The sequence below is a fragment of the Ranitomeya imitator genome, chromosome 2 (assembly GCF_032444005.1).
Source record: "Ranitomeya imitator isolate aRanImi1 chromosome 2, aRanImi1.pri, whole genome shotgun sequence".
Lineage (NCBI taxonomy): Eukaryota > Metazoa > Chordata > Amphibia > Anura > Dendrobatidae > Ranitomeya > Ranitomeya imitator.
Window position 1 is genome coordinate 682,714,300 of NC_091283.1, and position 24,269 is coordinate 682,738,568.

Below are 24,269 nucleotides of genomic sequence, written 5' to 3' on the forward strand. Positions count from 1 at the left end.
AAGTCATTTTGAGGGGTCTATATGATAGAAAATACCCAAGTGTGACACCATTCTAAAAACTACACCCCTCAAGGTGCTCAAAACCATATTCAAGAAGTTTATTAACCCTTCTGGTGCTTCACAAGAATTTTTTGAATGTTTAAATAAAAATGAACATTTAACTTTTTTTCACAAAAAATTTAATTCAGCTCCAATTTGTTTTATTTTACCAAGGGTAACAGGAGAAAATGGACCCCAAACATTGTTGTACAATTTGTCCTGAGTATGCCAATACCCCACATGTGGGGGTAAACCACTGTTTGGGCGCATGGCAGAGCTCGGAAGCGAAGGAGTGCCATTTGACTTTTCAATGCAAAATTGACTGGAATTGAGATGGGACGCCATGTTTCGTTTGGAGAGCCCCTGATGTGGCTAAACATTGAAACCCCCCACAAGTGACACCATTTTGGAAAGTAGACCCCCTAAGGAACTTATCTAGAGGTGTGGTGAGCACTTTGACCCAACAAGTGCTTCACAGAAGTTTATAATGTAGAACCGTAAAAATAAAAAATCATATTTTTTCTCAAAAATTATCTTTTCGCCCCCAATTTTTTATTTTCCCAAGGGTAAGAGAAGAAATTGGACCCCAAAAGTTGTTGTACAATTTGTCCTGAGTACGCTAATAGCCCATATGTGGGGGTAAACCACTGTTTGGGCGGATGGGAGAGCTCGGAAGGGAAGGAGCGCCGTTTGACTTTTCAATGCAAAATTGACAGGAATTGAGATGGGACGTCATGTTGCGTTTGAAGAGCCACTGATGTGCCTAAACATTGAAACCCCCCACAAGTGACACCATTTTGGAAAGTAGACCCCCTAAGGAACTTATCTAGAGGTGTGGTGAGCACTTTGACCCACCAAGTGCTTCACAGAAGTTTATAATGTAGAACCGTAAAAATAAAAAATCATATTTTTTCACAAAAATTATCTATTTGCCCCCAATTTTTTATTTTCCCAAGGGTAAGAGAAGAAATTGGACCCCAAAAGTTGTTGTACAATTTGTCCTGAGTACGCTGATACCCCATATGTGGGGGTAAACCACTGTTTGGGTGGATGGGAGAGCTCGGAAGGGAAGGAGCGCCGTTTGACTTTTCAAAGCAAAATTGACAGGAATTGAGATGGGACGCCATGTTGCGTTTGAAGAGCCACTGATGTGCCTAAACATTGAAACCCCCCACAAATGACACCATTTTGGAAAGTAGACCCCCTAAGGAACTTATCTAGAGGTGTGGTGAGCACTTTGACCCACCAAGTGCTTCACAGAAGTTTATAATGCAGAGCCGTAAAAATAAAACAAAATTTTTTTCCCACAAAAATTATTTTTTTAGCCCCCAGTTTTGTATTTTCCTGAGGGTAACAGGAGAAATTGGACCCCAAAATTTGTTGCCCAATTTGTCCTGAGTGCGATGATACACCATATGTGGGGGGAACCACTGTTTGGGCACATGGGAGGGCTCAGAAGGGAAGGAGTGCCATTTGAATGCAGACTTAGATGGAATGGTCTGCAGGTGTCACATTGCGTTTGCAGAGCCCCTAATGTACCTAAACAGTAGAAACCCCCCACAAGTGACACCATTTTGGAAAGTAGACCCTCTTAGGAACTTATCTAGATGTGTGCTGAGCGCTTTGACCTACCAAGGGCTTCACAGAAGTTTATAATGGAGAGCCGTAAAAATAAAACAAAAATTTTTTCCCACAAAAATTATTTTTTAGCCCCCAGTTTTGTATTTTCCCGAGGGTAACAGGAGAAATTCGACCCCACAATTTGTTGTCCAATTTGTCCTGAGTGCGCTGATACCCCATATGTGGGGGGGAACCACTGTTTGGGCGCATGGGAGGGCTCGGAAGGGAAGGAGCTCCATTTGGAATGAGGACTTAGATGGAATGGTCTGCAGGTGTCACATTGCATTTGCAGAGGCCCTAATGTACCTAAACAGTAGAAACCTCCCACAAGTGACACCATTTTGGAAACTAGACCCCCTAAGGAACTCATCTAGATGTGTTGTGATAGCTTTGAACCCCCAAGTGTTTCACTACAGTTTGTAACGCAGAGCCGTGAAAATTAAAAAAAAAAATCTTTCCCCCCAAAATTATTTTTTAGCCCCCAGTTTTGTATTTTCCCGAGGGTAAGATGAGAAATTCGACCCCAAAAGTTGTTGTCCAATTTGTCCTGAGTACGCTGATACCCCGTATGTTGGGGGAAACCAACGTTTGAGCGCATGGCAGAGCTCGGAAGGGAAGGAGCGCCATTTGGAATGCAGACTTAGATGGAATGGTCTGCAGACGTCACATTGCGTTTGCAGAACCCCTAATGTACCTAAACAGTAGAAACCCCCCACAAGTGACCCCATATTGGAAACTAGACCCCCCAGGGAACTAATCTAGATGTGTTGTGAGAACTTTGAACCCCCAAGTGTTTCACTACAGTTTATAACGCAGAGCCGTGAAAATAAAAAATCTTTTTTTTTCCCACAAAAAATATGTTTTAGCCCCGAGTTTTGTATTTTCCCAAGGGTAGCAGGAGAAATTGGACCCCAAAAGTTGTTGTCCTATTTGTCCTGAGTACGCTGATACCCCATATGTTGGGGTAAACCCCTGTTTGGGCACACGGGAGAGCTCGGAAGGGAAGAAGGACTGTTTTACTTTTTCAACGCAGAATTGGCTGGAATTGAGATCGGACGCCATGTCGCGTTTGGAGAGCCCCTGATGTGCCTAAACAGTGGAAACCCCCCAATTATAACTGAAACCCTAATCCAAACACATCCCTAACCCTAATCCCAACAGTAACCCTAACCACACCTCTAACCCTGACACACCCCTAACCCTAATCCCAACCCTATTCCCAACCGTAAATGTAATCTAAACCCTAACTGTAACTTTAGCCCCAACCCAAACTGTAGCCCTAGCCCTAACCCTAGCCCTAACCCTAATCCTAACCCTAGCCCTAACCCTAACCCTAGCCCTAACCCTAACCCTAACCCTAGCCCTAACCCTAGCCCTAACCCTAGCCCTAACCCTAACCCTAACCCTAGCCCTAACCCTAGCCCTAACCCTAGCCCTAAACCTAGCCCTAACTCTAAACCTAGCCCTAATGGGAAAATGGAAATAAATACATTTTTTTAATTTTTCCCTAACTAAGGGGGTGATGAAGGGGGGTTTGATTTACTTTTATAGCGGGTTTTTTAGCGGATTTTTATGATTGGCAGCCGTCACACACTGAAAGACGCTTTTTATTCCAAAAAATATTTTTTGCGTTACCACATTTTGAGAGCTATAATTTTTCTATATTTTGGTCCACAGAGTCATATGAGGTCTTGTTTTTTGCGGGACGAGTTGATGTTTTTATTGGTAACATTTTCGGGCACGTGACATTTTTTGATCGCTTTTTATTCCGATTTTTGTGAGGCAGAATGACCAAAAACCAGCTATTCATGAATTTCTTTTGGGGGAGGCGTTTATACCGTTCCGCGTTTGGTAAAATTGATGAAGCAGTTTTATTCTTCGGGTCAGTACGATTACAGCGACACCTCATTTATATCATTTTTTTATGTTTTGGCGCTTTTATACGATAAAAACTATTTTATAGAAAAAATAATTATTTTTGCATCGCTTTATTCTCAGGACTATAACTTTTTTATTTTTTTGCTGATGATGCTGTGTGGCGGCTCGTTTTTTGCGGGACAAGATGACGTTTTCAGTGGTACCATGTTTAGTTATATCTGTCTTTTTGATCGCGTGTTATTCCACTTTTTGTTCGGCGGTATGATAATAAAGCGTTGTTTTTTGCCTCGTTTTTTTTTTTTTTTCTTACGGTGTTTACTGAAGGGGTTAACTAGTGGGCCAGTTTTATAGGTCGGGCCGTTACGGACGCGGCGATACTAAATATGTGTACTTTTATTGTTTGTTTTTTTTATTTAGATAAAGAAATGTATTTATGGGAATAATATTTTTATTTTTTTTTTCATTATTTTGGAATATTTTTTTTTTTTTTTTTTTACACATTTGAAATTTTTTTTTTTTACTTTTTTACTTTGTCCCAGGGGGGGACATCACAGATCAGTGATCTGACAGTTTGCACAGCACTCTGTCAGATCACTGATCTGACATGCAGCGCTGCAGCCTTCACAGTGCCTGCTCTGAGCAGGCTCTGTGAAGCCACCTCCCTCCCTGCAGGACCCGGATCCGCGGCCATCTTGGATCCGGGGCTGGAGGGAGCAGGGAGGGAGGTGAGACCCTCACAGCAACGCGATCACATCACGTTGCTCCGGGGGTCTCAGGGAAGCCGGCAGGGAGCCCCCTCCCTGCGCGGTGCTTCCCTGTACCGCCGGCACATCGCGATCATCTTTGATCGCGGTGTGTCGGGGGTTAATGTGCCAGGGGCGGTCCGTGACCGCTCCTGGCACATAGTGCCGGATGTCAGCTGCGATAAACAGCTGACACCCGGCCGCGATCGGCGGCGCTCCCCCCGTGAGCGCTGCCGATCGCATATGACGTACTATTGCGTCCTTGGGAAGTAAAGCCCACCCCACATGGACGCAATAGTACGTCTAATGGCAGAAAGGGGTTCATTTGGTTTCTAAATTCTCCCTGAAAAAAATCATTTTTTTAATTTGGTTTCTAAATTCTCCCTGAAAAAATCAATTTTTTTTATTTGGTTTCTAAATTCTCCCTGAAAAAAAATCAATTTTTTTTATTTGGTTTCTAAATTCTCCCTGAAAAAATCATTTTTTTTAATTTGGTTTATAAAGTCTCCCTGTAAAAATAAAAAAAAATCAGTGGGAGATTAATATTGGCCTTTCTGCTTGTGTGCCATTCCTGATTCCTGGGTGTACCATATCTGTCTCTCAAATAGTGGGCCATAGAAAGCCTATTTTTTTTTTTATTTGGTTTCTAAATTCTCCCTGAAAAAATAAAAAAAAATCAGTGGGAGATTAATATTGGCCTTTCTGCTTGTGTGCCAGTCTTGACTCCTGGGTGTGCCATCTCTCTCTTTCAAATAGTGGGCCATAGAAAGCCTATTTTTTTTAATTTGGTTTCTAAATTTCCCTGAAAAAAAAATCAATTTTTTTTATTTGGTTTCTAAATTCTCCCTGAAAAAATACTTTTTTTTTATTTGGTTTCTAAAGTCTCCCTGAAAAAAAAAAAAAATCAGTGGGATATTAATATTGGCCTTTCTGCTTGTGTGCCAGTCTTGACTCCTGGGTGTGCCATCTCTGTCTCTCAAATAGTGGGCCATAGAAAGCCTTTTTTTTTTATTTGGTTTCTAAATTCTCCCTGAAAAAATAAAAAAAAATCAGTGGGAGATTAATATTGGCCTTTCTGCTTGTGTGCCAGTCTTGACTCCTGGGTTTGCCATCTCTCTCTCTCAAATAGTGGGCCATAGAAAGCCTATTTTTTTTTTGGTTTCTAAATTCTCCCTGAAAAAATCATTTTTTTTAATTTGGTTTCTAAATTCTCCCTGAAAAAAATCATTTTTTTAATTTGGTTTCTAAATTCTCCCTGAAAAAAATCAATTTTTTTTATTTGGTTTCTAAATTCTCCCTGAAAAAAAATCAATTTTTTTTATTTGGTTTCTAAATTCTCCCTGAAAAAATCATTTTTTTTAATTTGGTTTCTAAAGTCTCCCTGTAAAAATAAAAAAAAATCAGTGGGAGATTAATATTGGCCTTTCTGCTTGTGTGCCATTCCTGATTCCTGGGTGTGCCATATCTGTCTCTCAAATAGTGGGCCATAGAAAGCCTATTTTTTTTTTTTTGGTTTCTAAATTCTCCCTGAAAAAATAAAAAAAATCAGTGGGAGATTAATATTGGCCTTTCTGCTTGTGTGCCAGTCTTGACTCCTGGGTGTGCCATCTCTCTCTCTCAAATAGTGGGCCATAGAAAGCCTATTTTTTTTAATTTGGTTTCTAAATTTTCCCTGAAAAAAATCAATTTTTTTTATTTGGTTTCTAAATTCTCCCTGAAAAAATAAAAAAAAAATCAGTGGGATATTAATATTGGCCTTTCTGCTTGTGTGCCAGTCTTGACTCCTGGGTGTGCCATCTCTCTCTCTCAAATAGTGGGCAATAGAAAGCCTATTTTTTTAATTTGGTTTCTAAATTCTCCCTGACAAAATCATTTTTTTAAATTTGGTTTCTAAACTCTCCCTGTAAAAAAAAAATCAGTGGAAGATTAATATTGGCCTTTCTGCTTGTGTGCCAGTCTTGACTCCTGGGTGTGCCATCTCTGTCTCTCAAATAGTGGGCCATAGAAAGCCTATGTTTTTTTTTTATTTGGTTTATAAATTCTCCCTGAAAAAATTAAAAAAAATCAGTGGGAGATTAATATTGGCCTTTCTGCTTGTGTGCCAGTCTTGACTCCTGGGTGTGCCATCTCTCTCTCTCAAATAGTGGGCCATAGAAAGCCTATTTTTTTTTTTGGTTTCTAAATTCTCCCTGAAAAAATCATTTTTTTTAATTTGGTATCTAAATTCTCCCTGAAAAAAATCATTTTTTTAATTTGGTTTCTAAATTCTCCCTGAAAAAATCAATTTTTTTAATTTGGTTTCTAAATTCTCCCTGAAAAAAAATCTATTTTTTTTATTTGGTTTCTAAATTCTCCCTGAAAAAATACTTTTTTTTTATTTGGTTTCTAAAGTCTCCCTGTAAAAATAAAAAAAAAATCAGTGGGAGATTAATATTGGCCTTTCTGCTTGTGTGCCATTCCTGATTCCTGGGTGTGCCATATCTGTCTCTCAAATAGTGGGCCATAGAAAGCCTATTTTTTTTTTATTTGGTTTCTAAATTCTCCCTGAAAAAATAAAAAAAAATCAGTGGGATATTAATATTGGCCTTTCTGCTTGTGTGCCAGTCTTGACTCCTGGGTGTGCCATCTCTCTCTCTCTCAAATAGTGGGCAATAGAAAGCCTATTTTTTTTTTTTTGGTTTCTAAATTCTCCGTGAAAAAATCATTTTTTTTATTTGGTTTCTAAAGTCTCCCTGAAAAAAAAAAAAAAAATCAGTGGAAGATTAATATTGGCCTTTCTGCTTGTGTGCCAGTCTTGACTCCTGGGTGTGCCATCTCTGTCTCTCAAATAGTGGGCCATAGAAAGCCTTTTTTTTTATTTGGTTTCTAAATTCTACCTGAAAAAATAAAAAAAAATCAGTGGGAGATTAATATTGGCCTTTCTGCTTGTGTGCCAGTCTTGACTTCTGGGTGTGCCATCTCTCTCTCTCAAATAGTGGGCCATAGAAAGCCTATTTTTTTTTGGTTTCTAAATTCTCCCTGAAAAAAATCATTTTTTTAATTTGGTTTCTAAATTCTCCCTGAAAAAATCAATTTTTTTTATTTGGTTTCTAAATTCTCCCTGAAAAAAAAAATCAATTTTTTTTATTTGGTTTCTAAATTCTCCCTGAAAAAATACTTTTTTTTAATTTGGTTTCTAAAGTCTCCCTGTAAAAATAAAAAAAAATCAGTGGGAGATTAATATTGGCCTTTCTGCTTGTGTGCCATTCCTGATTCCTGGGTGTGCCATATCTGTCTCTCAAATAGTGGGCCATAGAAAGCCTATTTTTTTTTTTTATTTGGTTTCTAAATTCTCCCTGAAAAATTAAAAAACAATCAGTGGGAGATAAATATTGGCCTTTCTGCTTGTGTGCCAGTCTTGACTCCTGGGTGTGCCAACTCTCTCTCTCAAATAGTGGGCCATAGAAAGCCTATTTTTTTTTATTTGGTTTCTAAATTCTCTCTTTAAAAAAAAAATCAATTTTTTTTATTTGGTTTCTAAATTCTCCCTGAAAAAATACTTTTTTTTAATTTGGTTTCTAAAGTCTCCCTGAAAAAATAAAAAAAAATCAGTGGGATATTAATATTGGCCTTTCTGCTTGTGTGCCAGTCTTGACTCCTGGGTGTGCCATCTCTCTCTCTCAAATAGTGGGCAATAGAAAGCCTATTTTTTTTTTTTTTGGTTTCTAAATTCTCCCTGAAAAAAATCATTTTTTTTTTATTTGGTTTCTAAATTCTCCCTGAAAAAAATCATTTTTTTTTATTTGGTTTCTAAACTCTCCCTGTAAAAAAAAAATCAGTGGAAGATTAATATTGGCCTTTCTGCTTGTGTGCCAGTCTTGAATCCTGGGTGTGCCATCTCTGTCTCTCAAATAGTGGGCCATAGAAAGCCTATTTTTTTTTTGTTTGGTTTCTAAATTCTCCCTGAAAAAATCATTTTTTTTAATTTGGTTTCTAAACTCTCCCTGTAAAAAAAAAAAATCAGTGGAAGATTAATATTGGCCTTTCTGCTTGTGTGCCAGTCTTGACTCCTGGGTGTGCCATCTCTCTCTCTCAAATAGTGGGCCATAGAAAGCCTATTTTTTTTTATTTGGTTTCTAAATTCTCCCTGAAAAAATAAAAAAAAATCAGTGGAAGATTAATATTGGCCTTTCTGCTTGTGTGCCAGTCTTGACTCCTGGGTGTGCCATCTCTCTCTCTCAAATAGTGGGCCAAAGAAAGCCTATTTTTTTTATTTGGTTTCTAAACTCTCCCTGAAAAATATCATTTTTTTAATTTAGTTTCTAAATTCTCCCTGAAAAAAATCAATTTTTTTTTATTTGGTTTCTAAATTCTCCCTGAAAAAATCATTTTTTTTTATTTGGTTTCTAAAGTCTCCCTGTAAAAAAAAAAAAAAAAAAATCAGTGGTAGATTAATATCGGCCTTTCTGCTTGTGTGCCATTCCTGACTCCTGGGTGTGCCATCTCTCTCTCTCAAATAGTGGGCCATAGAAAGCCTATTTTTTTTTATTTGGTTTCTAAATTCTCCCTGAAAAAATAAAAAAAAATCAGTGGAAGATTAATATTGGCCTTTCTGCTTGTGTGCCAGTCTTGACTCCTGGGTGTGCCATCTCTCTCTCTCAAATAGTGGGCCATAGAAAGCCTATTTTTTTTATTTGGTTTCTAAATTCTCCCTGAAAAAATAAAAAAAAATCAGTGGTAGATTAATATCGGCCTTTCTGCTTGTGTGCCATTCCTGACTCCTGGGTGTGCCATCTCTCTCTCTCAAATAGTGGGCCATAGAAAGCCTATTTTTTTTTATTTGGTTTCTAAATTCTCCCTGAAAAAATAAAAAAAAATCAGTGGAAGATTAATATTGGCCTTTCTGCTTGTGTGCCATTCCTGATTCCTGGGTGTGCCATATCTGTCTCTCAAATAGTGGGCCATAGAAAGCCTATTTTTTTTAATTTGGTTTCTAAATTTTCCCTGAAAAAAAATCAATTTTTTTTATTTGGTTTCTAAATTCTCCCTGAAAAAATACTTTTTTTTTATTTGGTTTCTAAAGTCTCCCTGAAAAAAAAAAAAATCAGTGGGATATTAATATTGGCCTTTCTGCTTGTGTGCCAGTCTTGACTCCTGGGTGTGCCATCTCTGTCTCTCAAATAGTGGGCCATAGAAAGCCTTTTTTTTTTATTTGGTTTCTAAATTCTCCCTGAAAAAATAAAAAAAAATCAGTGGGAGATTAATATTGGCCTTTCTGCTTGTGTGCCAGTCTTGACTCCTGGGTGTGCCATCTCTCTCTCTCAAATAGTGGGCCATAGAAAGCCTATTTTTTTTTGGTTTCTAAATTCTCCCTGAAAAAATCATTTTTTTAAATTTGGTTTCTAAATTCTCCCTGAAAAAAATCATTTTTTTAATTTGGTTTCTAAATTCTCCCTGAAAAAAATAAATTTTTTTTATTTGGTTTCTAAATTCTCCCTGAAAAAAAATCAATTTTTTTTATTTGGTTTCTAAATTCTCCCTGAAAAAATCATTTTTTTTAATTTGGTTTCTAAAGTCTCCCTGTAAAAATAAAAAAAAATCAGTGGGAGATTAATATTGGCCTTTCTGCTTGTGTGCCATTCCTGATTCCTGGGTGTGCCATATCTGTCTCTCAAATAGTGGGCCATAGAAAGCCTATTTTTTTTTTTTTGGTTTCTAAATTCTCCCTGAAAAAATAAAAAAAATCAGTGGGAGATTAATATTGGCCTTTCTGCTTGTGTGCCAGTCTTGACTCCTGGGTGTGCCATCTCTCTCTCTCAAATAGTGGGCCATAGAAAGCCTATTTTTTTTAATTTGGTTTCTAAATTTTCCCTGAAAAAAATCAATTTTTTTTATTTGGTTTCTAAATTCTCCCTGAAAAAATAAAAAAAAATCAGTGGGATATTAATATTGGCCTTTCTGCTTGTGTGCCAGTCTTGACTCCTGGGTGTGCCATCTCTCTCTCTCAAATAGTGGGCAATAGAAAGCCTATTTTTTTAAATTGGTTTCTAAATTCTCCCTGACAAAATCATTTTTTTAAATTTGGTTTCTAAACTCTCCCTGTAAAAAAAAAATCAGTGGAAGATTAATATTGGCCTTTCTGCTTGTGTGCCAGTCTTGACTCCTGGGTGTGCCATCTCTGTCTCTCAAATAGTGGGCCATAGAAAGCCTATGTTTTTTTTTTATTTGGTTTATAAATTCTCCCTGAAAAAATTAAAAAAAATCAGTGGGAGATTAATATTGGCCTTTCTGCTTGTGTGCCAGTCTTGACTCCTGGGTGTGCCATCTCTCTCTCTCAAATAGTGGGCCATAGAAAGCCTATTTTTTTTTTGGTTTCTAAATTCTCCCTGAAAAAATCATTTTTTTTAATTTGGTATCTAAATTCTCCCTGAAAAAAATCATTTTTTTAATTTGGTTTCTAAATTCTCCCTGAAAAAATCAATTTTTTTTATTTGGTTTCTAAATTCTCCCTGAAAAAAAATCAATTTTTTTATTTGGTTTCTAAATTCTCCCTGAAAAAATAAAAAAAAAATCAGTGGGAGATTAATATTGGCCTTTCTGCTTGTGTGCCATTCCTGATTCCTGGGTGTGCCATATCTGTCTCTCAAATAGTGGGCCATAGAAAGCCTATTTTTTTTTTATTTGGTTTCTAAATTCTCCCTGAAAAAATAAAAAAAAATCAGTGGGATATTAATATTGGCCTTTCTGCTTGTGTGCCAGTCTTGACTCCTGGGTGTGCCATCTCTCTCTCTCAAATAGTGGGCAATAGAAAGCCTATTTTTTTTTTTTTTGTTTCTAAATTCTCCGTGAAAAAATCATTTTTTTTATTTGGTTTCTAAAGTCTCCCTGAAAAAAAAAAATCAGTGGAAGATTAATATTGGCCTTTCTGCTTGTGTGCCAGTCTTGACTCCTGGGTGTGCCATCTCTGTCTCTCAAATAGTGGGCCATAGAAAGCCTTTTTTTTTATTTGGTTTCTAAATTCTACCTGAAAAAATAAAAAAAAATCAGTGGGAGATTAATATTGGCCTTTCTGCTTGTGTGCCAGTCTTGACTCCTGGGTGTGCCATCTCTCTCTCTCTCAAATAGTGGGCCATAGAAAGCCTATTTTTTTTTGGTTTCTAAATTCTCCCTGAAAAAATCATTTTTTTTAATTTGGTTTCTAAATTCTCCCTGAAAAAAATCATTTTTTTAATTTGGTTTCTAAATTCTCCCTGAAAAAATCAATTTTTTTTATTTGGTTTCTAAATTCTCCCTGAAAAAAAAAATCAATTTTTTTTATTTGGTTTCTAAATTCTCCCTGAAAAAATACTTTTTTTTAATTTGGTTTCTAAAGTCTCCCTGTAAAAATAAAAAAAAATCAGTGGGAGATTAATATTGGCCTTTCTGCTTGTGTGCCATTCCTGATTCCTGGGTGTGCCATATTTGTCTCTCAAATAGTGGGCCATAGAAAGCCTATTTTTTTTTTTTATTTGGTTTCTAAATTCTCCCTGAAAAATTAAAAAACAATCAGTGGGAGATTAATATTGGCCTTTCTGCTTGTGTGCCAGTCTTGACTCCTGGGTGTGCCAACTCTCTCTCTCAAATAGTGGGCCATAGAAAGCCTATTTTTTTTTATTTGGTTTCTAAATTCTCTCTGAAAAAAAATCAATTTTTTTTATTTGGTTTCTAAATTCTCCCTGAAAAAATACTTTTTTTCAATTTGGTTTCTAAAGTCTCCCTGAAAAAATAAAAAAAAATCAGTGGGATATTAATATTGGCCTTTCTGCTTGTGTGCCAGTCTTGACTCCTGGGTGTGCCATCTCTCTCTCTCAAATAGTGGGCAATAGAAAGCCTATTTTTTTTTTTTTTGGTTTCTAAATTCTCCCTGAAAAAAATCATTTTTTTTTTTATTTGGTTTCTAAATTCTCCCTGAAAAAAATCATTTTTTTTTAATTTGGTTTCTAAACTCTCCCTGTAAAAAAAAATCAGTGGAAGATTAATATTGGCCTTTCTGCTTGTGTGCCAGTCTTGAATCCTGGGTGTGCCATCTCTGTCTCTCAAATAGTGGGCCATAGAAAGCCTATTTTTTTTTTGTTTGGTTTCTAAATTCTCCCTGAAAAAATCATTTTTTTTAATTTGGTTTCTAAACTCTCCCTGTAAAAAAAAAAAATCAGTGGAAGATTAATATTGGCCTTTCTGCTTGTGTGCCAGTCTTGACTCCTGGGTGTGCCATCTCTCTCTCTCAAATAGTGGGCCAAAGAAAGCCTATTTTTTTTATTTGGTTTCTAAACTCTCCCTGAAAAATATCATTTTTTTAATTTGGTTTCTAAATTCTCCCTGAAAAAAATCAATTTTTTTTTTATTTGGTTTCTAAATTCTCCCTGAAAAAATCATTTTTTTTTTATTTGGTTTCTAAAGTCTCCCTGTAAAAAAAAAAAAAAAAAATCAGTGGTAGATTAATATCGGCCTTTCTGCTTGTGTGCCATTCCTGACTCCTGGGTGTGCCATCTCTCTCTCTCAAATAGTGGGCCATAGAAAGCCTATTTTTTTTTATTTGGTTTCTAAATTCTCCCTGAAAAAATAAAAAAAAATCAGTGGAAGATTAATATTGGCCTTTCTGCTTGTGTGCCAGTCTTGACTCCTGGGTGTGCCATCTCTCTCTCTCAAATAGTGGGCCATAGAAAGCCTATTTTTTTTTATTTGGTTTCTAAATTCTCCCTGAAAAAATAAAAAAAAATCAGTGGGAGATTAATATTGGCCTTTCTGCTTGTGTGCCAGTCTTGACTCCTGGGTGTGCCATCTCTCTCTCTCAAATAGTGGGCCATAGAAAGCCTATTTTTTTTTGGTTTCTAAATTCTCCCTGAAAAAATCATTTTTTTAATTTGGTTTCTAAATTCTCCCTGAAAAAAATCATTTTTTAAATTTGGTTTCTAAATTCTCCTTGAAAAAAATCAATTTTTTTTATTTGGTTTCTAAATTCTCCCTGAAAAAAAAATCATTTTTTTTTATTTGGTTTCTAAATTCTCCCTGAAAAAATCATTTTTTTTAATTTGGTTTCTAAAGTCTCCCTGTAAAAATAAAAAAAAATCAGTGGGAGATTAATATTGGCCTTTCTGCTTGTGTGCCATTCCTGATTCCTGGGTGTGCCATATCTGTCTCTCAAATAGTGGGCCATAGAAAGCCTATTTTTTTTTTTTTGGTTTCTAAATTCTCCCTGAAAAAATAAAAAAAATCAGTGGGAGATTAATATTGGCCTTTCTGCTTGTGTGCCAGTCTTGACTCCTGGGTGTGCCATCTCTCTCTCTCAAATAGTGGGCCATAGAAAGCCTATTTTTTTTAATTTGGTTTCTAAATTTTCCCTGAAAAAAATCAATTTTTTTTATTTGGTTTCTAAATTCTCCCTGAAAAAATAAAAAAAAATCAGTGGGATATTAATATTGGCCTTTCTGCTTGTGTGCCAGTCTTGACTCCTGGGTGTGCCATCTCTCTCTCTCAAATAGTGGGCAATAGAAAGCCTATTTTTTTAATTTGGTTTCTAAATTATCCCTGACAAAATCATTTTTTTAAATTTGGTTTCTAAACTCTCCCTGTAAAAAAAAAATCAGTGGAAGATTAATATTGGCCTTTCTGCTTGTGTGCCAGTCTTGACTCCTGGGTGTGCCATCTCTGTCTCTCAAATAGTGGGCCATAGAAAGCCTATGTTTTTTTTTTATTTGGTTTATAAATTCTCCCTGAAAAAATTAAAAAAAATCAGTGGGAGATTAATATTGGCCTTTCTGCTTGTGTGCCAGTCTTGACTCCTGGGTGTGCCATCTCTCTCTCTCAAATAGTGGGCCATAGAAAGCCTATTTTTTTTTGGTTTCTAAATTCTCCCTGAAAAAATCATTTTTTTTAATTTGGTATCTAAATTCTCCCTGAAAAAAAATCATTTTTTTAATTTGGTTTCTAAATTCTCACTGAAAAAATCAATTTTTTTTATTTGGTTTCTAAATTCTCCCTGAAAAAAAATCAATTTTTTTTATTTGGTTTCTAAATTCTCCCTGAAAAAATACTTTTTTTTTATTTGGTTTCTAAAGTCTCCCTGTAAAAATAAAAAAAAAATCAGTGGGAGATTAATATTGGCCTTTCTGCTTGTGTGCCATTCCTGATTCCTGGGTGTGCCATATCTGTCTCTCAAATAGTGGGCCATAGAAAGCCTATTTTTTTTTTTATTTGGTTTCTAAATTCTCCCTGAAAAAATAAAAAAAAATCAGTGGGATATTAATATTGGCCTTTCTGCTTGTGTGCCAGTCTTGATTCCTGGGTGTGCCATCTCTCTCTCTCAAATAGTGGGCAATAGAAAGCCTATTTTTTTTTTTTTGGTTTCTAAATTCTCCGTGAAAAAATCATTTTTTTTATTTGGTTTCTAAAGTCTCCCTGAAAAAAAAAAAAAAAATCAGTGGAAGATTAATATTGGCCTTTCTGCTTGTGTGCCAGTCTTGACTCCTGGGTGTGCCATCTCTGTCTCTCAAATAGTGGGCCATAGAAAGCCTATTTTTTTTTATTTGGTTTCTAAATTCTACCTGAAAAAATAAAAAAAAATCAGTGGGAGATTAATATTGGCCTTTCTGCTTGTGTGCCAGTCTTGACTCCTGGGTGTGCCATCTCTCTCTCTCTCAAATAGTGGGCCATAGAAAGCCTATTTTTTTTTGGTTTCTAAATTCTCCCTGAAAAAATCATTTTTTTTAATTTGGTTTCTAAATTCTCCCTGAAAAAAATCATTTTTTTAATTTGGTTTCTAAATTCTCCCTGAAAAAATCAATTTTTTTTATTTGGTTTCTAAATTCTCCCTGAAAAAAAAAATCAATTTTTTTTATTTGGTTTCTAAATTCTCCCTGAAAAAATACTTTTTTTTAATTTGGTTTCTAAAGTCTCCCTGTAAAAATAAAAAAAAATCAGTGGGAGATTAATATTGGCCTTTCTGCTTGTGTGCCATTCCTGATTCCTGGGTGTGCCATATCTGTCTCTCAAATAGTGGGCCATAGAAAGCCTATTTTTTTTTTTTATTTGGTTTCTAAATTCTCCCTGAAAAATTAAAAAACAATCAGTGGGAGATTAATATTGGCCTTTCTGCTTGTGTGCCAGTCTTGACTCCTGGGTGTGCCATCTCTCTCTCTCAAATAGTGGGCAATAGAAAGCCTATTTTTTTTTTTTTGGTTTCTAAATTCTCTCTGAAAAAAATCATTTTTTTTTAATTTGGTTTCTAAATTCTCCCTGAAAAAAATCATTTTTTTAAATTTGGTTTCTAAACTCTCCCTGTAAAAAAAAAATCAGTGGAAGATTAATATTGGCCTTTCTGCTTGTGTGCCAGTCTTGAATCCTGGGTGTGCCATCTCTGTCTCTCAAATAGTGGGCCATAGAAAGCCTATTTTTTTTTTGTTTGGTTTCTAAATTCTCCCTGAAAAAATCATTTTTTTTAATTTGGTTTCTAAACTCTCCCTGTAAAAAAAAAAAATCAGTGGAAGATTAATATTGGCCTTTCTGCTTGTGTGCCAGTCTTGACTCCTGGGTGTGCCATCTCTCTCTCTCAAATAGTGGGCCATAGAAAGCCTATTTTTTTTTATTTGGTTTCTAAATTCTCCCTGAAAAAATAAAAAAAATCAGTGGAAGATTAATATTGGCCTTTCTGCTTGTGTGCCAGTCTTGACTCCTGGGTGTGCCATCTCTCTCTCTCAAATAGTAGGCCAAAGAAAGCCTATTTTTTTAATTTGGTTTCTAAACTCTCCCTGAAAAATATCATTTTTTTAATTTGGTTTCTAAATTCTCCCTGAAAAAAATCAATTTTTTTTTATTTGGTTTCTAAATTCTCCCTGAAAAAATCATTTTTTTTTATTTGGTTTCTAAAGTCTCCCTGTAAAAAAAAAAAAAAAATCAGTGGTAGATTAATATCGGCCTTTCTGCTTGTGTGCCATTCCTGACTCCTGGGTGTGCCATCTCTCTCTCTCAAATAGTGGGCCATAGAAAGCCTATTTTTTTTTATTTGGTTTCTAAATTCTCCCTGAAAAAATAAAAAAAATCAGTGGAAGATTAATATTGGCCTTTCTGCTTTTGTGCCAGTCTTGACTCCTGGGTGTGCCATCTCTCTCTCTCTCAAATAGTGGGCCATAGAAAGCCTATTTTTTTTTATTTGGTTTCTAAATTCTCCCTGAAAAAATAAAAAAAAATCAGTGGGAGATTAATATTGGCCTTTCTGCTTGTGTGCCAGTCTTGACTCCTGGGTGTGCCATCTCTCTCTCTCAAATAGTGGGCCATAGAAAGCCTATTTTTTTTTGGTTTCTAAATTCTCCCTGAAAAAATCATTTTTTTAATTTGGTTTCTAAATTCTCCCTGAAAAAAATCATTTTTTAAATTTGGTTTCTAAATTCTCCCTGAAAAAAATCAATTTTTTTTATTTGGTTTCTAAATTCTCCCTGAAAAAAAATCATTTTTTTAATTTGGTTTCTAAATTCTCCCTGAAAAAATCATTTTTTTTAATTTGGTTTCTAAAGTCTCCCTGTAAAAATAAAAAAAAATCAGTGGGAGATTAATATTGGCCTTTCTGCTTGTGTGCCAGTCTTGACTCCTGGGTGTGCCATCTCTCTCTCTCAAATAGTGGGCCATAGAAAGCCTATTTTTTTTAATTTGGTTTCTAAATTTTCCCTGAAAAAAATCAATTTTTTTTATTTGGTTTCTAAATTCTCCCTGAAAAAATAAAAAAAAATCAGTGGGATATTAATATTGGCCTTTCTGCTTGTGTGCCAGTCTTGACTCCTGGGTGTGCCATCTCTCTCTCTCAAATAGTGGGCAATAGAAAGCCTATTTTTTTAATTTGGTTTCTAAATTCTCCCTGACAAAATCATTTTTTTAAATTTGGTTTCTAAACTCTCCCTGTAAAAAAAAAATCAGTGGGAGATTAATATTGGCCTTTCTGCTTGTGTGCCAGTCTTGACTCCTGGGTGTGCCATCTCTCTCTCTCAAATAGTGGGCCATAGAAAGCCTATTTTTTTTTTGGTTTCTAAATTCTCCCTGAAAAAATCATTTTTTTTAATTTGGTATCTAAATTCTCCCTGAAAAAAATCATTTTTTAATTTGGTTTCTAAATTCTCCCTGAAAAAAATCAATTTTTTTTATTTGGTTTCTAAATTCTCCCTGAAAAAAAATCAATTTTTTTTATTTGGTTTCTAAATTCTCCCTGAAAAAATACTTTTTTTTTTATTTGGTTTCTAAAGTCTCCCTGTAAAAATAAAAAAAAAATCAGTGGGAGATTAATATTGGCCTTTCTGCTTGTGTGCCATTCCTGATTCCTGGGTGTGCCATATCTGTCTCTCAAATAGTGGGCCATAGAAAGCCTATTTTTTTTTTTTATTTGGTTTCTAAATTCTCCCTGAAAAAATAAAAAAAAATCAGTGGGATATTAATATTGGCCTTTCTGCTTGTGTGCCAGTCTTGACTCCTGGGTGTGCCATCTCTCTCTCTCTCAAATAGTGGGCAATAGAAAGCCTATTTTTTTTTTTTTTGGTTTCTAAATTCTCCGTGAAAAAATCATTTTTTTTATTTGGTTTCTAAAGTCTCCCTGAAAAAAAAAAAAAAAATCAGTGGAAGATTAATATTGGCCTTTCTGCTTGTGTGCCAGTCTTGACTCCTGGGTGTGCCATCTCTGTCTCTCAAATAGTGGGCCATAGAAAGCCTTTTTTTTTATTTGGTTTCTAAATTCTCCCTGAAAAAATAAAAAAAAATCAGTGGGAGATTAATATTGGCCTTTCTGCTTGTGTGCCATTCTTGACTCCTGGGTGTGCCATCTCTCTCTCTCTCAAATAGTGGGCCATAGAAAGCCTATTTTTTTTTGGTTTCTAAATTCTCCCTGAAAAAATCATTTTTTTTAATTTGGTTTCTAAATTCTCCCTGAAAAAAATCATTTTTTTAATTTGGTTTCTAAATTCTCCCTGAAAAAATCAATTTTTTTTATTTGGTTTCTAAATTCTCCCTGAAAAAAAATCTATTTTTTTTATTTGGTTTCTAAATTCTCCCTGAAAAAATACTTTTTTTAAATTTGGTTTCTAAAGTCTCCCTGTAAAAATAAAAAAAAATCAGTGGGAGATTAATATTGGCCTTTCTGCTTGTGTGCCATTCCTGATTCCTGGGTGTGCCATATCTGTCTCTCAAATAGTGGGCCATAGAAAGCCTATTTTTTTTATTTGGTTTCTAAATTCTCCCTGAAAAAATAAAAAAAAAATCAGTGGAAGATTAATATTGGCCTTTCTGCTTGTGTGCCAGTCTTGACTCCTGGGTGTGCCATCTCTCTCTCTCAAATAGTGGGCCATAGAAAGCCTATTTTTTTTTTATTTGGTTTCTAAATTCTCCCTGAAAAAATAAAAAAAAATCAGTGGGAGATTAATATTGGCCTTTCTGCTTGTGTGCCAGTCTTGACTCCTGGGTGTGCCATCTCTCTCTCTCAAATAGTGGGCCATAGAAAGCCTATTTTTTTTTGGTTTCTAAATTCTCCCTGAAAAAATCATTTTTTTTAATTTGGTTTCTAAATTCTCCCTGAAAAAAATCATTTTTTTAATTTGGTTTCTAAATTCTCCCTGAAAAAAATCAATTTTTTTTATTTGGTTTCTAAATTCTCCCTGAAAAAAAATCAATTTTTTTTATTTGGTTTCTAAAGTCTCCCTGTAAAAATAAAAAAAAATCAGTGGGAGATTAATATTGGCCTTTCTGCTTGTGTGCCATTCCTGATTCCTGGGTGTGCCATATCTGTCTCTCAAATAGTGGGCCATAGAAAGCCTATTTTTTTTTTTTGGTTTCTAAATTCTCCCTGAAAAAATAAAAAAAAATCAGTGGGAGATTAATATTGGCCTTTCTGCTTGTGTGCCAGTCTTGACTCCTGGGTGTGCCATCTCTCTCTCTCAAATTGTGGGCCATAGAAAGCCTATTTTTTTTAATTTGGTTTCTAAATTTTCCCTGAAAAAAATCAATTTTTTTAATTTGGTTTCTAAATTCTCCCTGAAAAAATAAAAAAAAATCAGTGGGATATTAATATTGGCCTTTCTGCTTGTGTGCCAGTCTTGACTCCTGGGTGTGCCATCTCTCTCTCTCAAATAGTGGGCAATAGAAAGCCTATTTTTTTAATTTGGTTTCTAAATTCTCCCTGACAAAATCATTTTTTTAAATTTGGTTTCTAAACTCTCCCTGTAAAAAAAAAATCAGTGGAAGATTAATATTGGCCTTTCTGCTTGTGTGCCAGTCTTGACTCCTGGGTGTGCCATCTCTGTCTCTCAAATAGTGGGCCATAGAAAGCCTATGTTTTTTTTTTATTTGGTTTATAAATTCTCCCTGAAAAAATTAAAAAAAATCAGTGGGAGATTAATATTGGCCTTTCTGCTTGTGTGCCAGTCTTGACTCCTGGGCGTGCCATCTCTCTCTCTCAAATAGTGGGCCATAGAAAGCCTATTTTTTTTTTGGTTTCTAAATTCTCCCTGAAAAAATCATTTTTTTTAATTTGGTATCTAAATTCTCCCTGAAAAAAATCATTTTTTTAATTTGGTTTCTAAATTCTCCCTGAAAAAATCAATTTTTTTTATTTGGTTTCTAAATTCTCCCTGAAAAAAAATCAATTTTTTTTATTTGGTTTCTAAATTCTCCCTGAAAAAAAAAAAAAAAAATCAGTGGGAGATTAATATTGGCCTTTCTGCTTGTGTGCCATTCCTGATTCCTGGGTGTGCCATATCTGTCTCTCAAATAGTGGGCCATAGAAAGCCTATTTTTTTTTTTTATTTGGTTTCTAAATTCTCCCTGAAAAAATAAAAAAAAATCAGTGGGATATTAATATTGGCCTTTCTGCTTGTGTGCCAGTCTTGACTCCTGGGTGTGCCATCTCTCTCTCTCAAATAGTGGGCAATAGAAAGCCTATTTTTTTTTTTTTTGGTTTCTAAATTCTCCGTGAAAAAATCATTTTTTTTATTTGGTTTCTAAAGTCTCCCTGAAAAAAAAAAAAAATCAGTGGAAGATTAATATTGGCCTTTCTGCTTGTGTGCCATTCTTGACTCCTGGGTGTGCCATCTCTCTCTCTCTCAAATAGTGGGCCATAGAAAGCCTATTTTTTTTTGGTTTCTAAATTCTCCCTGAAAAAATCATTTTTTTTAATTTGGTTTCTAAATTCTCCCTGAAAAAAATCATTTTTTTAATTTGGTTTCTAAATTCTCCCTGAAAAAATCAATTTTTTTTATTTGGTTTCTAAATTCTCCCTGAAAAAAAATCAATTTTTTTTATTTGGTTTCTAAATTCTCCCTGAAAAAATACTTTTTTTTAATTTGGTTTCTAAAGTCTCCCTGTAAAAATAAAAAAAAATCAGTGGGAGATTAATATTGGCCTTTCTGCTTGTGTGCCATTCCTGATTCCTGGGTGTGCCATATCTGTCTCTCAAATAGTGGGCCATAGAAAGCCTATTTTTTTTTTATTTGGTTTCTAAATTCTCCCTGAAAAATTAAAAAAAAATCAGTGGGAGATTAATATTGGCCTTTCTGCTTGTGTGCCAGTCTTGACTCCTGGGTGTGCCAACTCTCTCTCTCAAATAGTGGGCCATAGAAAGCCTATTTTTTTTTATTTGGTTTCTAAATTCTCTCTGAAAAAAAATCAATTTTTTTTATTTGGTTTCTAAATTCTCCCTGAAAAAATACTTTTTTTTAATTTGGTTTCTAAAGTCTCCCTGAAAAAATAAAAAAAAATCAGTGGGATATTAATATTGGCCTTTCTGCTTGTGTGCCAGTCTTGACTCCTGGGTGTGCCATCTCTCTCTCTCAAATAGTGGGCAATAGAAAGCCTATTTTTTTTTTTTTTGGTTTCTAAATTCTCCCTGAAAAAAATCATTTTTTTTTAATTTGGTTTCTAAATTCTCCCTGAAAAAAATCATTTTTTTTTAATTTGGTTTCTAAACTCTCCCTGTAAAAAAAAAATCAGTGGAAGATTAATATTGGCCTTTCTGCTTGTGTGCCAGTCTTGAATCCTGGGTGTGCCATCTCTGTCTCTCAAATAGTGGGCCATAGAAAGCCTATTTTTTTTTTGTTTGGTTTCTAAATTCTCCCTGAAAAAATCATTTTTTTTAATTTGGTTTCTAAACTCTCCCTGTAAAAAAAAAAAAATCAGTGGAAGATTAATATTGGCCTTTCTGCTTGTGTGCCAGTCTTGACTCCTGGGTGTGCCATCTCTCTCTCTCAAATAGTGGGCCATAGAAAGCCTATTTTTTTTTATTTGGTTTCTAAATTCTCCCTGAAAAAATAAAAAAAAATCAGTGGAAGATTAATATTGGCCTTTCTGCTTGTGTGCCAGTCTTGACTCCTGGGTGTGCCATCTCTCTCTCTCAAATAGTGGGCCAAAGAAAGCCTATTTTTTTTATTTGGTTTCTAAACTCTCCCTGAAAAATATCATTTTTTTAATTTGGTTTCTAAATTCTCCCTGAAAAAAATCAATTTTTTTTTATTTGGTTTCTAAATTCTCCCTGAAAAAATCATTTTTTTTTTATTTGGTTTCTAAAGTCTCCCTGTAAAAAAAAAAAAAAAATCAGTGGTAGATTAATATCGGCCTTTCTGCTTGGGTGCCATTCCTGACTCCTGGGTGTGCCATCTCTCTCTCTCAAATAGTGGGCCATAGAAAGCCTATTTTTTTTTATTTGGTTTCTAAATTCTCCCTGAAAAAATAAAAAAAATCAGTGGAAGATTAATATTGGCCTTTCTGCTTGTGTGCCAGTCTTGACTCCTGGGTGTGCCATCTCTCTCTCTCAAATAGTGGGCCAAAGAAAGCCTATTTTTTTATTTGGTTTCTAAACTCTCCCTGAAAAATATCATTTTTTTAATTTGGTTTCTAAATTCTCCCTGAAAAAAATCAATTTTTTTTTATTTGGTTTCTAAATTCTCCCTGAAAAAATCATTTTTTTTTTATTTGGTTTCTAAAGTCTCCCTGTAAAAAAAAAAAAAAAAATCAGTGGTAGATTAATATCGGCCTTTCTGCTTGTGTGCCATTCCTGACTCCTGGGTGTGCCATCTCTCTCTCTCAAATAGTGGGCCATAGAAAGCCTATTTTTTTTTATTTGGTTTCTAAATTCTCCCTGAAAAAATAAAAAAAAATCAGTGGAAGATTAATATTGGCCTTTCTGCTTGTGTGCCAGTCATGACTCCTGGGTGTGCCATCTCTCTCTCTCAAATAGTGGGCCATAGAAAGCCTATTTTTTTTTTATTTGGTTTCTAAATTCTCCCTGAAAAAATAAAAAAAAATCAGTGGGAGATTAATATTGGCCTTTCTGCTTGTGTGCCAGTCTTGACTCCTGGGTGTGCCATCTCTCTCTCTCAAATAGTGGGCCATAGAAAGCCTATTTTTTTTTGGTTTCTAAATTCTCCCTGAAAAAATCATTTTTTTTAATTTGGTTTCTAAATTCTCCCTGAAAAAAAATCATTTTTTTTATTTGGTTTCTAAATTCTCCCTGAAAAAAATCAATTTTTTTTATTTGGTTTCTAAATTCTCCCTGAAAAAAAATCAATTTTTTTTATTTGGTTTCTAAATTCTCCCTGAAAAAAATCATTTTTTTTAATTTGGTTTCTAAAGTCTCCCTGTAAAAATAAAAAAAAATCAGTGGGAGATTAATATTGGCCTTTCTGCTTGTGTGCCATTCCTGATTCCTGGGTGTGCCATATCTGTCTCTCAAATAGTGGGCCATAGAAAGCCTATTTTTTTTTTTTTGGTTTCTAAATTCTCCCTGAAAAAATAAAAAAAAATCAGTGGGAGATTAATATTGGCCTTTCTGCTTGTGTGCCAGTCTTGACTCCTGGGTGTGCCATCTCTCTCTCTCAAATAGTGTGCCATAGAAAGCCTATTTTTTTTAATTTTGTTTCTAAATTTTCCCTGAAAAAAATCAATTTTTTTTATTTGGTTTCTAAATTCTCCCTGAAAAAATAAAAAAAAATCAGTGGGATATTAATATTGGCCTTTCTGCTTGTGTGCCAGTCTTGACTCCTGGGTGTGCCATCTCTCTCTCTCAAATAGTGGGCAATAGAAAGCCTATTTTTTTAAATTGGTTTCTAAATTCTCCCTGACAAAATCATTTTTTTAAATTTGGTTTCTAAACTCTCCCTGTAAAAAAAAAATCAGTGGAAGATTAATATTGGCCTTTCTGCTTGTGTGCCAGTCTTGACTCCTGGGTGTGCCATCTCTCTCTCTCAAATAGTGGGCCATAGAAAGCCTATGTTTTTTTTTTATTTGGTTTATAAATTCTCCCTGAAAAAATTAAAAAAAATCAGTGGGAGATTAATATTGGCCTTTCTGCTTGTGTGCCAATCTTGACTCCTGGGTGTGCCATCTCTCTCTCTCAAATAGTGGGCCATAGAAAGCCTATTTTTTTTTTGGTTTCTAAATTCTCCCTGAAAAAAATCATTTTTTTTAATTTGGTATCTAAATTCTCCCTGAAAAAAATCATTTTTTTGATTTGGTTTCTAAATTCTCCCTGAAAAAATCAATTTTTTTTATTTGGTTTCTAAATTCTCCCTGAAAAAATACTTTTTTTTAATTTGGTTTCTAAAGTCTCCCTGTAAAAATAAAAAAAAAATCAGTGGGAGATTAATATTGGCCTTTCTGCTTGTGTGCCATTCCTGATTCCTGGGTGTGCCATATCTGTCTCTCAAATAGTGGGCCATAGAAAGCCTATTTTTTTTTTATTTGGTTTCTAAATTCTCCCTGAAAAAATAAAAAAAAATCAGTGGGATATTAATATTGGCCTTTCTGCTTGTGTGCCAGTCTTGACTCCTGGGTGTGCCATCTCTCTCTCTCAAATAGTGGGCAATAGAAAGCCTATTTTTTTAATTTGGTTTCTAAATTCTCCCTGACAAAATCATTTTTTTAAATTTGGTTTCTAAACTCTCCCTGTAAAAAAAAAATCAGTGGAAGATTAATATTGGCCTTTCTGCTTGTGTGCCAGTCTTGACTCCTGGG